The sequence below is a fragment of the Stomoxys calcitrans genome, chromosome 5 (assembly GCF_963082655.1).
Source record: "Stomoxys calcitrans chromosome 5, idStoCalc2.1, whole genome shotgun sequence".
Taxonomy (NCBI): Eukaryota; Metazoa; Arthropoda; class Insecta; order Diptera; family Muscidae; genus Stomoxys; species Stomoxys calcitrans.
Genome location: NC_081556.1, coordinates 20,719,598 through 20,732,472, shown reverse-complemented (window position 1 = coordinate 20,732,472; position 12,875 = coordinate 20,719,598). Strand labels below are relative to the sequence as shown.

Below are 12,875 nucleotides of genomic sequence, written 5' to 3'. Positions count from 1 at the left end.
TCCGCATGCAGGACACTTAGATGTATCCCTTGGAAGTGCAATCCCAATGTAATGGGATGAATAATTTTTAGATGCATTTTGATGCAGAGGGAACGGCAGTGGCATCAGCAACGGTAACAGTAACAGTAACATGGTCATTATCATCAGCCTTAGAAATGCAGCACAACGTATGCATTTGCGGTGCACCTAAGCAAAGGTCCACTTCATATACACACACACACACACTCAATCACACGTTTAGATTTTTTCCAATGCACTAGCACCTGCACTAACTACATCCTATACACACACAACCACAGAGTAATTCCCTAAAGAAGCCATGTGTGTTAGCCCCTGGCTATGCTGGAGACCAACACTTTGGACTATTATGACCCTTGTCTACCTTTCTCTGGTTTACTGGTCTAGGTTTTGGTTTTTTTTTTTTTTTGGATCGGTTGAGGTAAATGACAAGAGTCCATGGTTGGAGAAGAACTCAATTGTCCTTTCTGGAGTTGGTGTGACATGTTTTGCTGCTGGGAGAGAATGAGTGAGTTAATGTCCTTTGTAGCCATATGCTGGGACACACTCCATCAGATGTGGTGCTAGGGCTAGTGGCAATACAATAATTTTGTCTATGGTAACGGGTTTAAGGAAGAGATCTGGAGTGTGTAGGGTTGCCGTTTGTTTAACATTAAAAAAGTTTCCAAAAGCCATATCCAGGGTTTTTTCAGGGACGCTACAAAAGTATAACGATAGGGACAGCAAACGACGCCATTTTCTTGCCGTTCTTTTGCAATTTCTCTTCATTAGGCATTTCATGATTAAAAGATAAACGAGCCAACAATGAATCGAAATTTTTAAAATTTACTACAGCAATTCGGAGTCAGTGAACGACTTCGTCAATATGTAAAATAAGTAAATATGCGTTTTTGGTAACTCCATACTCCATGAGTCACCATTGCAACCCGCAAAAATTACGGTTCGATGGGGTTTATGGGCCGTCGGCGTAATTGAGCCGTACTTCTTCCGTGATGATCAAGACCGGCACGTTACTGTGAATGAGAATCGCTACCATTCAATGATAACAGAATATTTTTGACCCCAACAGGATGACGTGGACTTAGAATACATGTGGTTCCAACATAACGGCGCCACAAGCCACACAGCGAATGTCACAATCAATTTGTTGCAAACCAAGTTTGGAGAACGTGTTATCCCCAGGAAAGGAACGTGTTATCCCAGGAGGCCACCGTAGCGCAGAGATTAGCACGTCCGCCTATGACGCTGAACGCCTGGGTTCGAATCTTGGAGAGACCATCAGAAAAAATTTTCAGCGGTGGTTTTCCCCTCCTAGTGCTGACAACATTTGTGAGCTACTATACCATGTAAAACTTCTCTCCAAAGAGGTGTCGCACTGCGGCACGCCATTCGGACTCGGCTTTAAAAAGGAGACCCCTTACCATTGAGCTTAAACTTGAATTGGACTGCACTCATTGATATGTAAGAAGTTTGTCCCTGTTCCTTAGTGGAATGTTCATGGGCAAAAATTTCCAAATTTGCAAATTATAGCACAAAATGGTCCAGTCGATTGGCCGCCTTGGTCGTGCGATTTGACTCCGTTAGACTATTTCCTGTGGGGCTACGTCGAGTCTTTGGCCTACGCCAATAAGCCAGCGGCGATTGATGAACTTCGTACGAAAATCGAACGCGAAATTGCAGCAGTATTGGCGGATTTATGCTTGAAAACCGTCGAAAATTGCGTTCCGGGTTTGAACTTCTGCAAGCGTGCTCGTCGTGGCCATGCAAAAGAAATCGAGTCCCATACATAGTGCCGTCGAACGTACTTTCACATGAAAAAAGAATTTTATTGATATTCACAACCGTTTTTGCTTTAGTTAAAAAAGCTTTTCTAGCGCTCTTATTGAAAAACCCGATATATAGCTCCAATAGTAAACCAAATCTTATAAAGGGTGATTTTTTAGCTATTATCTTTTTGGCAACACTGGTTTAAACAGGTCACGGACGTTTCGTTTCAGTGTCAAACATCTGAAGTTTGGTCTTTAATTTAACCATGAATCGTCTTACAAACGGAAAACGCTTGAAAATGTTTGCTCTGTTAAAAAATTTCATCGCGCGATTCTTCCGTTTTACGACGAAGCTTATTTTTGGCCCAATGGGTACATAAATGAGCAGAATTGTCAATTTTAGAGTGAAGATCAGCCAGAAGCATTGCAAGAGCTACCATTGCATTCAGAAAAAGTCACTGTTTGATGCGGTTTATGGGCTGGTGGCATCATTGGACCGTACTTCTTCAAAGCTGATGCGAATCGTAACGTAACTGTGAATGGTGAGCGCTACCGTGAGATGATATCCAACTTTTTTTTGTCCAAAATGCAAGAGTTTGACCATGACATGTTGTTTCAACGAGACGGTGCCACATGCCACACAGCACGAAATAATAATGGACTTATTGAGAGGCGAGTTCGGTGAACATTTTATTTCACATTCGAGACCGGTCAATTGGCCGCCTAGATCGTGTGATTTAAAGCCTTTAGACTATTTTTTGTGGTACCATGTTAAAGCTCAGGTCTATATAGACAAGCCCGCACTGGGAGACAACATTGAAGCATATATTTGTGAGATACCCGCCAAAATGTTGGAAAGAGTATGGCAAAATTGGACTAAACGGATGGACCATTTGAGGCCCAATCACGGTCAACATTTGCATGAAATAATCTTCAAGCATTAAATTATATGGACCGTACTATGAATTCAAATAAAGATTTCATGAATTTTTCTGCATTTGAAGTGTTTTTTTTTTTTTTTGAAAAACTTTCCTTAGCTCTTAAAAAGTCACCCTAGATTCGGCCCGGACGAACGTAGCACGCTTTTACTTGTTACTTGTTTAACTCTTTAAATATGAGATTAGGCCCAGTGGAACTTTAGCCATATTGTGGTAACTCTGAGCCGGTATGTGTTGTGCAAATCAAACTATACCAGTCACCATTTTAAGCGTCCACTTCACCAACGGGAAACGAAATACAAACAAAAATCGTAAAAGGCCGCTGGTCAATGGTAACTGTGGCAGGGAACATTGGGCACTACTGTTTTAGTTCAAAGTAAGCCTGAGAAGGGAATGCATATTTTGTTCAGAAAATTTAATAACAGTGGTGCTGTTTGTTGAGCTCTTTGATTGGTTTTCAAAGATCTAAGTTGGATGCTTAAAAATCAAAAAGTAAAAGCTTTATAAGTTCAGACGTGCCGAATCTCGGATTCGATGGATTCCACAATGGATTCTGCTAAAAATTCATACACACCAAACATCTGTCAAACTAGCAAAAATTAAAGCTTCTAGGAACGGAACAAGGTTAATCGAGAGACGAGAGTTTATGTGGGAGCTATACCATTTTGTAGACCGATTTGGACAGTACAGTTGTTGGAAGTCATAACACAACACTATGTGCAAAATTTCAGCCAAATCGGACAAAAATTGCGGCTTGTTAGGGCTCAAGAAGTCAAATCCGGAGATCGGTTTGCATGGGAGTTATATCAGGTTATAGACCCTTTTGGACCGTACTTGGCGCAGTTGTTGGAAGTCGTAACACAACCCTATGTGCAAAATTTCAGCCAAATCGGACAAAAAATTAGGCTTGTAAGGACTCCAGAAGTCAATTCGGGAGATCGGTTTATATGGGAGCTACATCAGGTCCGATGTTGGCGGCGAAAATGATATCGCATAACCAATCAATGATGATGGTATAGAATGTTTACCTCCTAGTCAGAATGAGGTCCAAGTAGCAGTGACCCGACAAAAGACAACAAGGAAGCAGGAGCCGACGGGTTACCCGCTGAACTATATAAGACCGGAGGCGATACGCTGATAAGGCGTATGCATCAGCTTATCTGCGCAATTTGACTAGAAAAACGCATTGGAACCTCAGCATACTATGTCCCGTACACAAGAAAGGAGACATGACGACATGTGCCAACTACAGAGGAATAAGTCTCCTCCCCATCGCATACAAGATAATCTCTTTCGTATTGTGTGAAAGATTAAAACCTAAAGTCAATGAGATAATTGGACCCTATTAATGCGGCTTTAGACCTGGTAAATCCACCCTAGACCAGATATTCACACTGCGCCGAATCGTGGAATAGACGCGAGAAGGACAAATCAACATCTACCATCTCTTTGCTGACTACAAAGCGGAAGTAGTAACTGCAGCCTTTGAAAGAATCGAAAGAGAGTGAGTGAAAATGAGTCTGGCAGTAAATGGAGCGCAGAAATTCGAGGCGCTTGGAACGCTATTCTACGTTCGGCTTGTGGATCAAATGTTCTGTCATAGCCAATTAAAGTAAGTAAATAACATCAGGTTATAGACCAATTTGGACCGTATGGTTGATGAAAATAGCATAACAAAAACACTACATGCAAAATTTCATCCAAATCGGACAAAAACTGTGGCTTCCAGGGGCTCAAGCAGTCAAATCGGTCTCTACGGGGGTTATATCCAAATCTGAACCGATATGACCCATTTGGAATCCCCAACGACCTACATGTATAAGAAGTATCTGTGCAAAATTTCAAGCAGCTAGCTATACGCGTTCGACCGCGTAACATTGAATAGCATAGCAAAGAACCTATAAAAGTTGAGCAAATGTATGTTGTTATACAAAACACTTTGACTGGCTAGTGTATCATGATTTCTGTTACCCCATGTAACGTCATCAGTACTTTTGACAAATTGATTAAGGTGTTCTACATACCCAAAGACTATTGAGTACGGTGTTGAGCATGCTTTTATTCTGAAGGGTCTCTAATAGGCTTTGGGTATGTTGGGCACCTTAATCAGTATGTCAAAAGTACTGATGACGTTACATGGCGCAACAGAAATCATGATACACTAGCCAGTCAAAGTGTTTTGAATAACAACACACATTTGCTTTTATAGGTTCTTTGCTATGCTATTCTTTGAACAGAAACCATTGAATTTGATTTCGAGCTTGAAGATGTTCGAAAAATCACGAAAAAACATTATTTCTTCGAGACGCTCTTTAAGTTAAACTCAAGAACATATAATTCTAGCCCTTTCCGTTCGCGTTGGGCAAATATGTACCATTTCGTACTTTTGGTACTTTTTATTACGTACGAATATCACCAAACCCGGTCTTATCTCGCTCCTCCGACCCAAGACCAACATTCGTGCAAAATTTAATAATTCTAGCTTTAGACGTGGAACATGAACATGATCTAGAGCAGGAAGATGTTCGAAAAATCACAAAAAGATTTTAAAGATAAAATAAATAAAAATAAATAAAAGAAATAAAGTTTGGTAAAAAAATCTGACTGGATTTCGATGTTGGTTCTATGTATTAAAAGAAGTACAGACTCGGTGGTGTCGGTTATTTTAAAATCGGTTCCGTTCGACTTTTGCTTTTCCTTACTGGTTAACTTCATTTATTTTTCACACAGTTTCACACAGTATAGCCCACTGTGCCACATAACCGTTGTCTGCCCATTATGTTGGTATGCCTGTAAGTTCATATCGCAGAACCTATATGACATTATGATGATGTTCAGCGTTTTGGCAACACATCGATAACTACGTTCGGTAAATATTACACCCTTTGTTGGTGTTTCATAGGGTGACATTTCCGAACACTTTCTCTCTCTATTAATGCGTCACAACGAAGATGCATAATCCCCGCCAAAGTTGAACGTTGATGTTGTCCTATTGTTTTTCTCCGAGGGCATTTCATTTGGTTCATGGAGGGCTAGTGCAGTTCAATAATGTTGAGGAATGGTAAAAAAATTTTAGAAAATTGGAAATCAAATATTCTAATTTTAGGTAACAGAAACAGAAGATATTGCCGTGATTAGGACAACTTGTTTCTTGCTTTTATTTCGAAAAAAAAGAAAATCAAAAAACTTTATAAAAAGAAGGCAAATTATGTTGCCTTCCTTTTATAATGGCTAGCAGTTTGCTATCGACAATTTCATCTGGCTAGTCTTTAGGCAACTTTGGCAAATGAATTAGGTTTTTGAATTTGAAACGTGACACTTTATGTTAGAATAGGAAGGAAATAAAACCTATTTCCAAAATCTCAACTCAAAACATAATCACTGGTATTCACAAAACGAACTGCCTGTTTCACAAAATTTTTGTCACTGAAAATGAGTGACTACCGTTCGATCTTGCGTCAAGACCCGCTGATTTCATAAGGAAAAACAGATGTTGGAGTGAGTGACTCGACTCACTTGAGTAAAAATTTGAAATAGGTGTATTAGACAGATTTCCCTTCTAGAAGTTTTGTGAATAAGGCCGTATTACTTTTACAATTTCCAACATTTCAACTAAAATTTTTAATGTTTTTGAGATAAGACGCACTATTGAATTAAGGGCATAGCCACTGCTGATTTTTTTTAGTTTTCTTATTGGTGTTTCTGGCGTTTTCTTTTCGGGAATGATATGTCTGACTATGCGTCACCATCATCCCAAATGTTCATACCTACCCCCTTATATTCAATTTTGTTTTTCCCAGTGTTGGAGAAGAACTCGGATGTAATTTGGAATTTCATAATTTTTGACATCATGTTAGTTATCATACCTTAATGCACGACGAAATTGTGTTTTATACCCACCACCATAGGATGAGGGTATACTAATCTAGTCATTCCCTTTGTAACACCTCGAAATATTCGTCTAAGACCCTATAAAGTATATATATATTCTTGATCGTCTCGATGTTCTGAGTCGATCAAGCCATGTCGGTCCGTCCGTCAGACTGTCGAAATCACGATAGCGCTCGAACGCGTAAAGCTGGCTACTTGAAGTTTTGCACAGATACTTAATATTGATGAAGGTCGTTGGGATTGCAAATTGGCCATATCGGACCGATCTCCCGATTTAAATTCTTGGGTCACTGGAAGTCTCAATTTTTGTCCGATTTGGTTGAAATTTTGCTTCTAACAACTGTGCCGAGTACGGTTCGAATCGGTTTATAACCTGATATGGCTCCCATATAAACCGCATGCCGCAATTTTTGTTCGATTTGGTTGAAATTTTGCACATTGTGTTCTGTTGCAACTTCCAACAACTGTGTCAAATACGATCATATTCAGTCTATAACTTGCTATGGCTCCCATATAAGGCGGTCTCTGATCATTGTTGTTCGGTTCCTAGAAGCTTTGATTTTTGCTGATTTGACAGAAGTTTGGTATGTAGAATAAATGTATGCCCTTCAACTAAGTTTATTTTGTATAAATTTTTACCAAAATCCATGGTGGTGGGTTCTCAAGATTCGACCCGGCCAAACTTAACATGCTCCTACTTGTTTTTCATAAATATGGAATAGGGGGATTGGCAAAGTGCCCTTGGTCAATGTAAGCAAATGAGATTTTTGTAATTTTCAATTGTCATCACAAAAATTTGTATGTCAACCATCCTCCTCGCTTAGTTTGGTAGGTGATGGGGAAGCAGCCATCATTCGATTGTTGGCCATATGATGAAACGCAACTGATTGGTAATGAGCATCCACTGCTGGTATGTATGCAGTGCATTTGTTTTGAAGGGAGCATCCCTTGAACTGTTAAAGAAGATGAAGATCATAAAACGTCCAGAAAAGCCTTCTATAGAAAGTAAGTGATGAAGAGCCTAGACCAGGTATTTGTCTAAAGAGAAAATTTCATAAAACATTTTAAAGAAATTTAGTTTTTGGAGAAAATTTCATAGAAATTTCACATTTGGAAAAATTTTATAGAAATTTTGCCTTTGCGGAAAATTTCATTGAAATTTTGTCTTAAGAGAAAATATCGTAAAATGTAGAAAATTCATTGACATTCTTTTTAGAAGAAATCTCACTTAAAATTTGTCTTTATAGAAATTTTCATTAAAATTTTATTTTCAGGAAATATTTCATAAGCTAGGATTGGGTCAGGTTGGTAGATAATGCTACCAAAACATCGACTTGATTTTTGTAGAGGTTCTCGTATGGCCCAAATGATTGTTGAAACCTGTAATGATATCTATAGTGCCGCTCAGATGCACCTTCTCCATATAGATCGTTCATCCAATAGTCCAATTGTTTATTCTCCGCCTACCGCATCATACAACATATAGACATAATGGTCAGTTTTGCTCCCGGCCTCGCAAACATGCCTGCCTTCTCGCTTCCTGGTATGTCCCTATGGCTTCTTTGCTGGAGCTTCTTCATCCATTCTGACAACATGACTTAGCCAACGCAGCTTTTGTATTTTGGTACATGTAACTATGCTATTGTCGCCATACAGCTCGTGGTTCATACAAATCCTATATTCTCTATTAATCCAAACTGGTCCATATATTTTACGAAGAATCTTTCTCCCAAACACTCCAAGCACTGCCTCGTGTGTTTTCACAAGTACCCATGCCTCAAAACCATATAACAACATATAGTAGCAGTCAGTATTATTCTTCGCTTTATCTCAAAGCTGATGTCATTCGTTTTGGTTACGGCAGTGCCGAGGTAGATAAAGTTGCTGACTATCTCAAAGTTGTGGTTCACAACTTTCTCAACCCTCTACCATTACGGTGCCGAGGTAGATAAGGTTGCTGACTATCTCAAAGTTGTGGTTCCCAACTTTCTCGAATTTCTTTATCTGCTCGGTGATACAAGGCGTTTTGGGAAGTTGAAACCATCCATTTCGTCTTTTCTCCATTCACTGCCAGACCCATTTTTACTCACTCTCTTTCGATTCTTTCAAAGGCTGCAGTTACTACTTCCTGTGACCGACCTATGATGTCGATGTCGTCAGCATAGGCGAGTACCATGTGTTCTCTTGTGATTAATGTGCCACATCTATTTACAACTGCATCTCGTATAATCTTCTCCAGCATGATATTAAAGAGATCCCCGTCTGAAAACTCTTTTGGTATTAAATGATTCGGAGGGATTCTTTCCTATTCTTACTGAGGAACGTGTGTCAGCAAGTGTCATCCTGCAGAGTCTCATTAATTTTGCAGGGATACCAAACTCAGACATGGCTTGAAATATCTTTCAATGTATTCATTAAAAAGATGGTAGGTGTTGATTTGTCCTTCTCGGGTCTTTTCCAGGGTTTGGCGCACTGTTAATATCTGGTCCAGGATGGATTTACCAGGTCTAAAGCCGCATTGATAAGCCGCCCAATTATCTCATTGACTTTAGGTTTTAATCTTCCGCACAGTACGCTCGAGAGTATCTTGTATGCAATGGAGAGGAGACTTATTCCTCTGTAATTGGCACATTCCGTCTTGTCTTCTTTCTTGTGTACGGGACATAGTATGCTGAGGTTCCAATCGTCGGGTATGCGTTCTTCTAGCCATATTGTGCAGATAAGCTGATGCATACGCCTTATCAGCGTGTCGCCTCCGGTCTTAAATAGCTCAGCGGGTAACCCGTCGGCTCCTGATGCTTTGTTGTTCTTTAGTCGGGTCACTGCCACTTGGTCCTCATTCTGATTAGGAGTTAAACATTCTATACCATCATCATTGATTGGTTCTGCGCTATCCTCTTCGCCGCCAATGTCGGACACAAGCAGTTGGGTAGAATGTTTTTTCCATATCCTCAGCATGCTAACTGTTTCAGTTACCAGATTCCCTTCTTTGTCTCTGCATGAGGATGTGTCTGTCCCATCGGTTTTATGTTAAATTCGTTTGTAGAATTTTCGGACTTCATTCTGTCTCCCGTACATCTCAATTCGTTCACACTCACGTCTTTCCACTTTCTTTTTCTTTCTGCGGAATAGACGTTTCTCCTCTCTCCTTGTCTCCCGATAGAATTTCCGGACTTCATTCTGTCTCCCGTACATCTCAATTCGTTCACACTCACGTCTTTCCACTTTCTTTTTCTTTCTGCGGAATAGACGTTTCTCCTCTCTCCTTTTCTCCCGATACATCTGCTTCATCTGGCGCGTTGCCACTGATTGCAAGGTTGCTCTACAAGCCACGTTATTGGCTTTAGTAGCATCTCGATACTCTTGAGGGAGGCTTCCGATACCCAAGTACGGATTTCGCGACATTTTCCATGGAGTGGACTGCGCCATTGCAGTTGGATCAGTCAAGTAAAGTATGCCGCTGCCATCTGTTGTGTTTGCAGCTTTTTAATGTCGAGCTTTCCGTACAGTCAGATCAGATCGTACTTTCCTCGCCACCTCCAAACGGTTGCGAACCTTTGCTGCAATTGCTTATGATTCGAATCTATATTCGCTCCACGGATTGATCGTACATCTAGCACGATGGATGAATCTATCACAACGTGATCAATTTGGTTTCTCGTGTTTTGATGGGGTGACAGTGAATATTTTTATGTTGATGTTGTTTTTTGCCGCGGTTAAGTCAACCCATTACCGGTAGTTATCTCGTGGAGGCTAAACTTTCCGACTGTTCTTCCCCATCTTCGCATTAAATTCTCCTAGAACGATTTTATTATCATGGGCGGGGCAGCGGCCAAATTCTCTCTCTAAGCGCTCGTAGAAAATATCCTTGGTCTGCTCGTCCTTGTCTTCCGTCGGGACATGGGCACAAATAAGATTGATGTTGAAGAATTTGGCTTTTATGCAAATTGTGATTAGCCTCTTATCCACCGGAGTCACCGACTTATCACAAATTCATGCCTCGTGTTATGGTATAGTTCGTCACCGTTTGGTGTTGTATTGGGTTGCCCAAAAAGTAATTGCGGATTTTTTAAAAGAAAGTAAATGCATTTTTAATAAAACTTAGAATGAACTTTAGTCAAATATACTTTTTTTACACTTTTTTTCTAAAGCAAGCTAAAAATTACAGCTGATAACTGACAGAAGAAAGAATGAAATTACAGAGTCACAAGCTGTGAAAAAATTTGTCAACGCCGACTATATGAAAAAACCGCAATTACTTTTTGGGCAACCCAATAGTTTCTTCAGGACAAGCCTATTTGCATAAGCTTCTAGAATCCGAACAGAATGCTATGAATGATCATCATTCAACAATAATCTTCATTAAAATCTTCATTGCCTTGAGAGAGTAAATTTACTTAAATTTTGTCTTTAAGAAAAATATACTTAAAATTTTGCCTCTAAAGAAAATTTAATTAAAATGTTGTCTTTAGAGGCAATCCATATCTCTTTCATTTAAATCCTTTGCTAAGCTTTAATTTAAACAAATCCATCTTCCGGTTTCTATTTTTTTTTCTCTCCAGTTTGTCCTTCAGAACACCTGACATTGCGCCTAGATTTGCCCAACCTACTTGAAAATGTTGAAACGAAAACATTACTAACTACCCTGTTGGCATGTTTGTAACTTGGAACAAGCAGTTAGCTACTCCACCATAACTTTTAGTCTTTCATTTGCTGTGAGAGCTAGCCTCGCTATGAACAAAGCGAGAGCAACCCCTTTGGCAACACCTTCTCATGGACGCCACCTACGCGATTAAATAAACTTAACCTCAACAATAACAACAAGGAAACAAATACTCGTAAACGCCAGCTTAAACAAAAGGACACAAGGCATAAGAACAAAGTAATAACATGGCACAAAAATGAATAAAAATAATAACAAAAATGCTAGCAGGGATGGTAGGGCCGAATTTGTTGGGGTCTCAACGCTATGAATGTAACCCTACACTAGAAAAAAAGATTTGCTTAACGGAGGAGGAAATTCGGAAAGAACCATTCATTCAGTTCAGTTACAGCCTACAGTAGGGATAAGGATGAAAATCTAGTAACAGCTATAGAAAATGATATCATGTAGCACATGTAGGGTATAACAAGTGATATGCAATGCACCCACTCTCATTTATATCAACATGTATGGCATGTATTTACATGCATGTGTCAGATTTTCTTTGCCTCTGTTTTTTTGTGCATTTTCTACCATTCTTTTTTTTGTTGTTGTTGTTAGAATGCTAAACTTTACATATTTGTTTGCCAACTAGAATTATAATAAAATAAAAGTATGGCTCATATTTCCGTTTCCCATTTTTTCTAGCGTGTGTGGGTGTGTGTGTGTGTGTGTTGTCACTGCAATGCAAACAAGGCAAAAGAATACAGAGTACAAATGTTGTCGGTCCTTTTTTTTTAAGCGAGAAAATAGAGGCGGCAAGGTTGTTTTGTCTTGTGGCATTGTCACCGTAGTTCCTGTAAAGCTGGCGTTTTTTTTTTTTTTTTTTGGAGACCAACATTTGCTTTTGCTAAGCCAAGATAACTGCAAGCGGTACATCGCTGAATGGTGTGGGTGTGGGTGTGGGCCCCCATGAATTCTCTAGTTTTTTGCGAATGTATGGATGGATGAGGTTGGCTGGGAATAGCATATGATAGAAACTTAAATTGCATACCTTCTAGTTAGTTTTCCTTTTTTTTTTGTGACTTGTTTGCTGTCGTGTTGCCTTTTTCTGCTGTTTTAGTCCTTGCTTCCTTGTTTGTTAGCATTGGCGGTTATATGCCCGCCCTTATGTTCTTATATTTCGTTTTCAATTCATGACATCTAGGCAGGCACACATTTACATATAGCAGCACAGTTTGTTACTGTTGCTCTCTGCAGCTCTGTGGGAACTTATATTTCGCTGTGACTGGTACTGCCAGCACTTCTTTGCCGGGTAGTTGGAATTTCATTCTGCACATACTTGGTGGCCGCTGTTGTAAGTAGATATTGAGACAAAAGGTACTTGAATGCCATACATACAGTGGGTAGAAATACATACAGCGAAGAAGACATTTTCTTTAAAGACAAAATTTCGAGGAAATTTTTTCTGAAGACAAAAATTTTTGTGACATTTTGGGTAGATTGAGTAGATTTTGTCCTAAATGTATTATATAAAAATTAAATCGTTGCGCTTTGTTTGTTTGTTAGTTTGTTTGTCTGTTCCGTATAGAAACAAAACCGATTTTCATGAAATTTGAA

General features: G+C 39.5%; 1 long non-coding RNA gene across 1 annotated transcript in view; it reads right to left on the bottom strand.

Moving 5' to 3' along the window:
• LOC131998110 (uncharacterized) overlaps positions 1–12,601 on the bottom strand; it is a 56,144-nt gene extending 43,543 nt beyond the window's left edge. Inside the window, exon 1 of the long non-coding RNA XR_009398566.1 lies at positions 12,310–12,601. This is a non-coding gene — a long non-coding RNA (uncharacterized LOC131998110). The remainder of the gene's footprint in view (positions 1–12,309) is intronic.
• Positions 12,602–12,875: the final 274 nt, after the last annotated feature.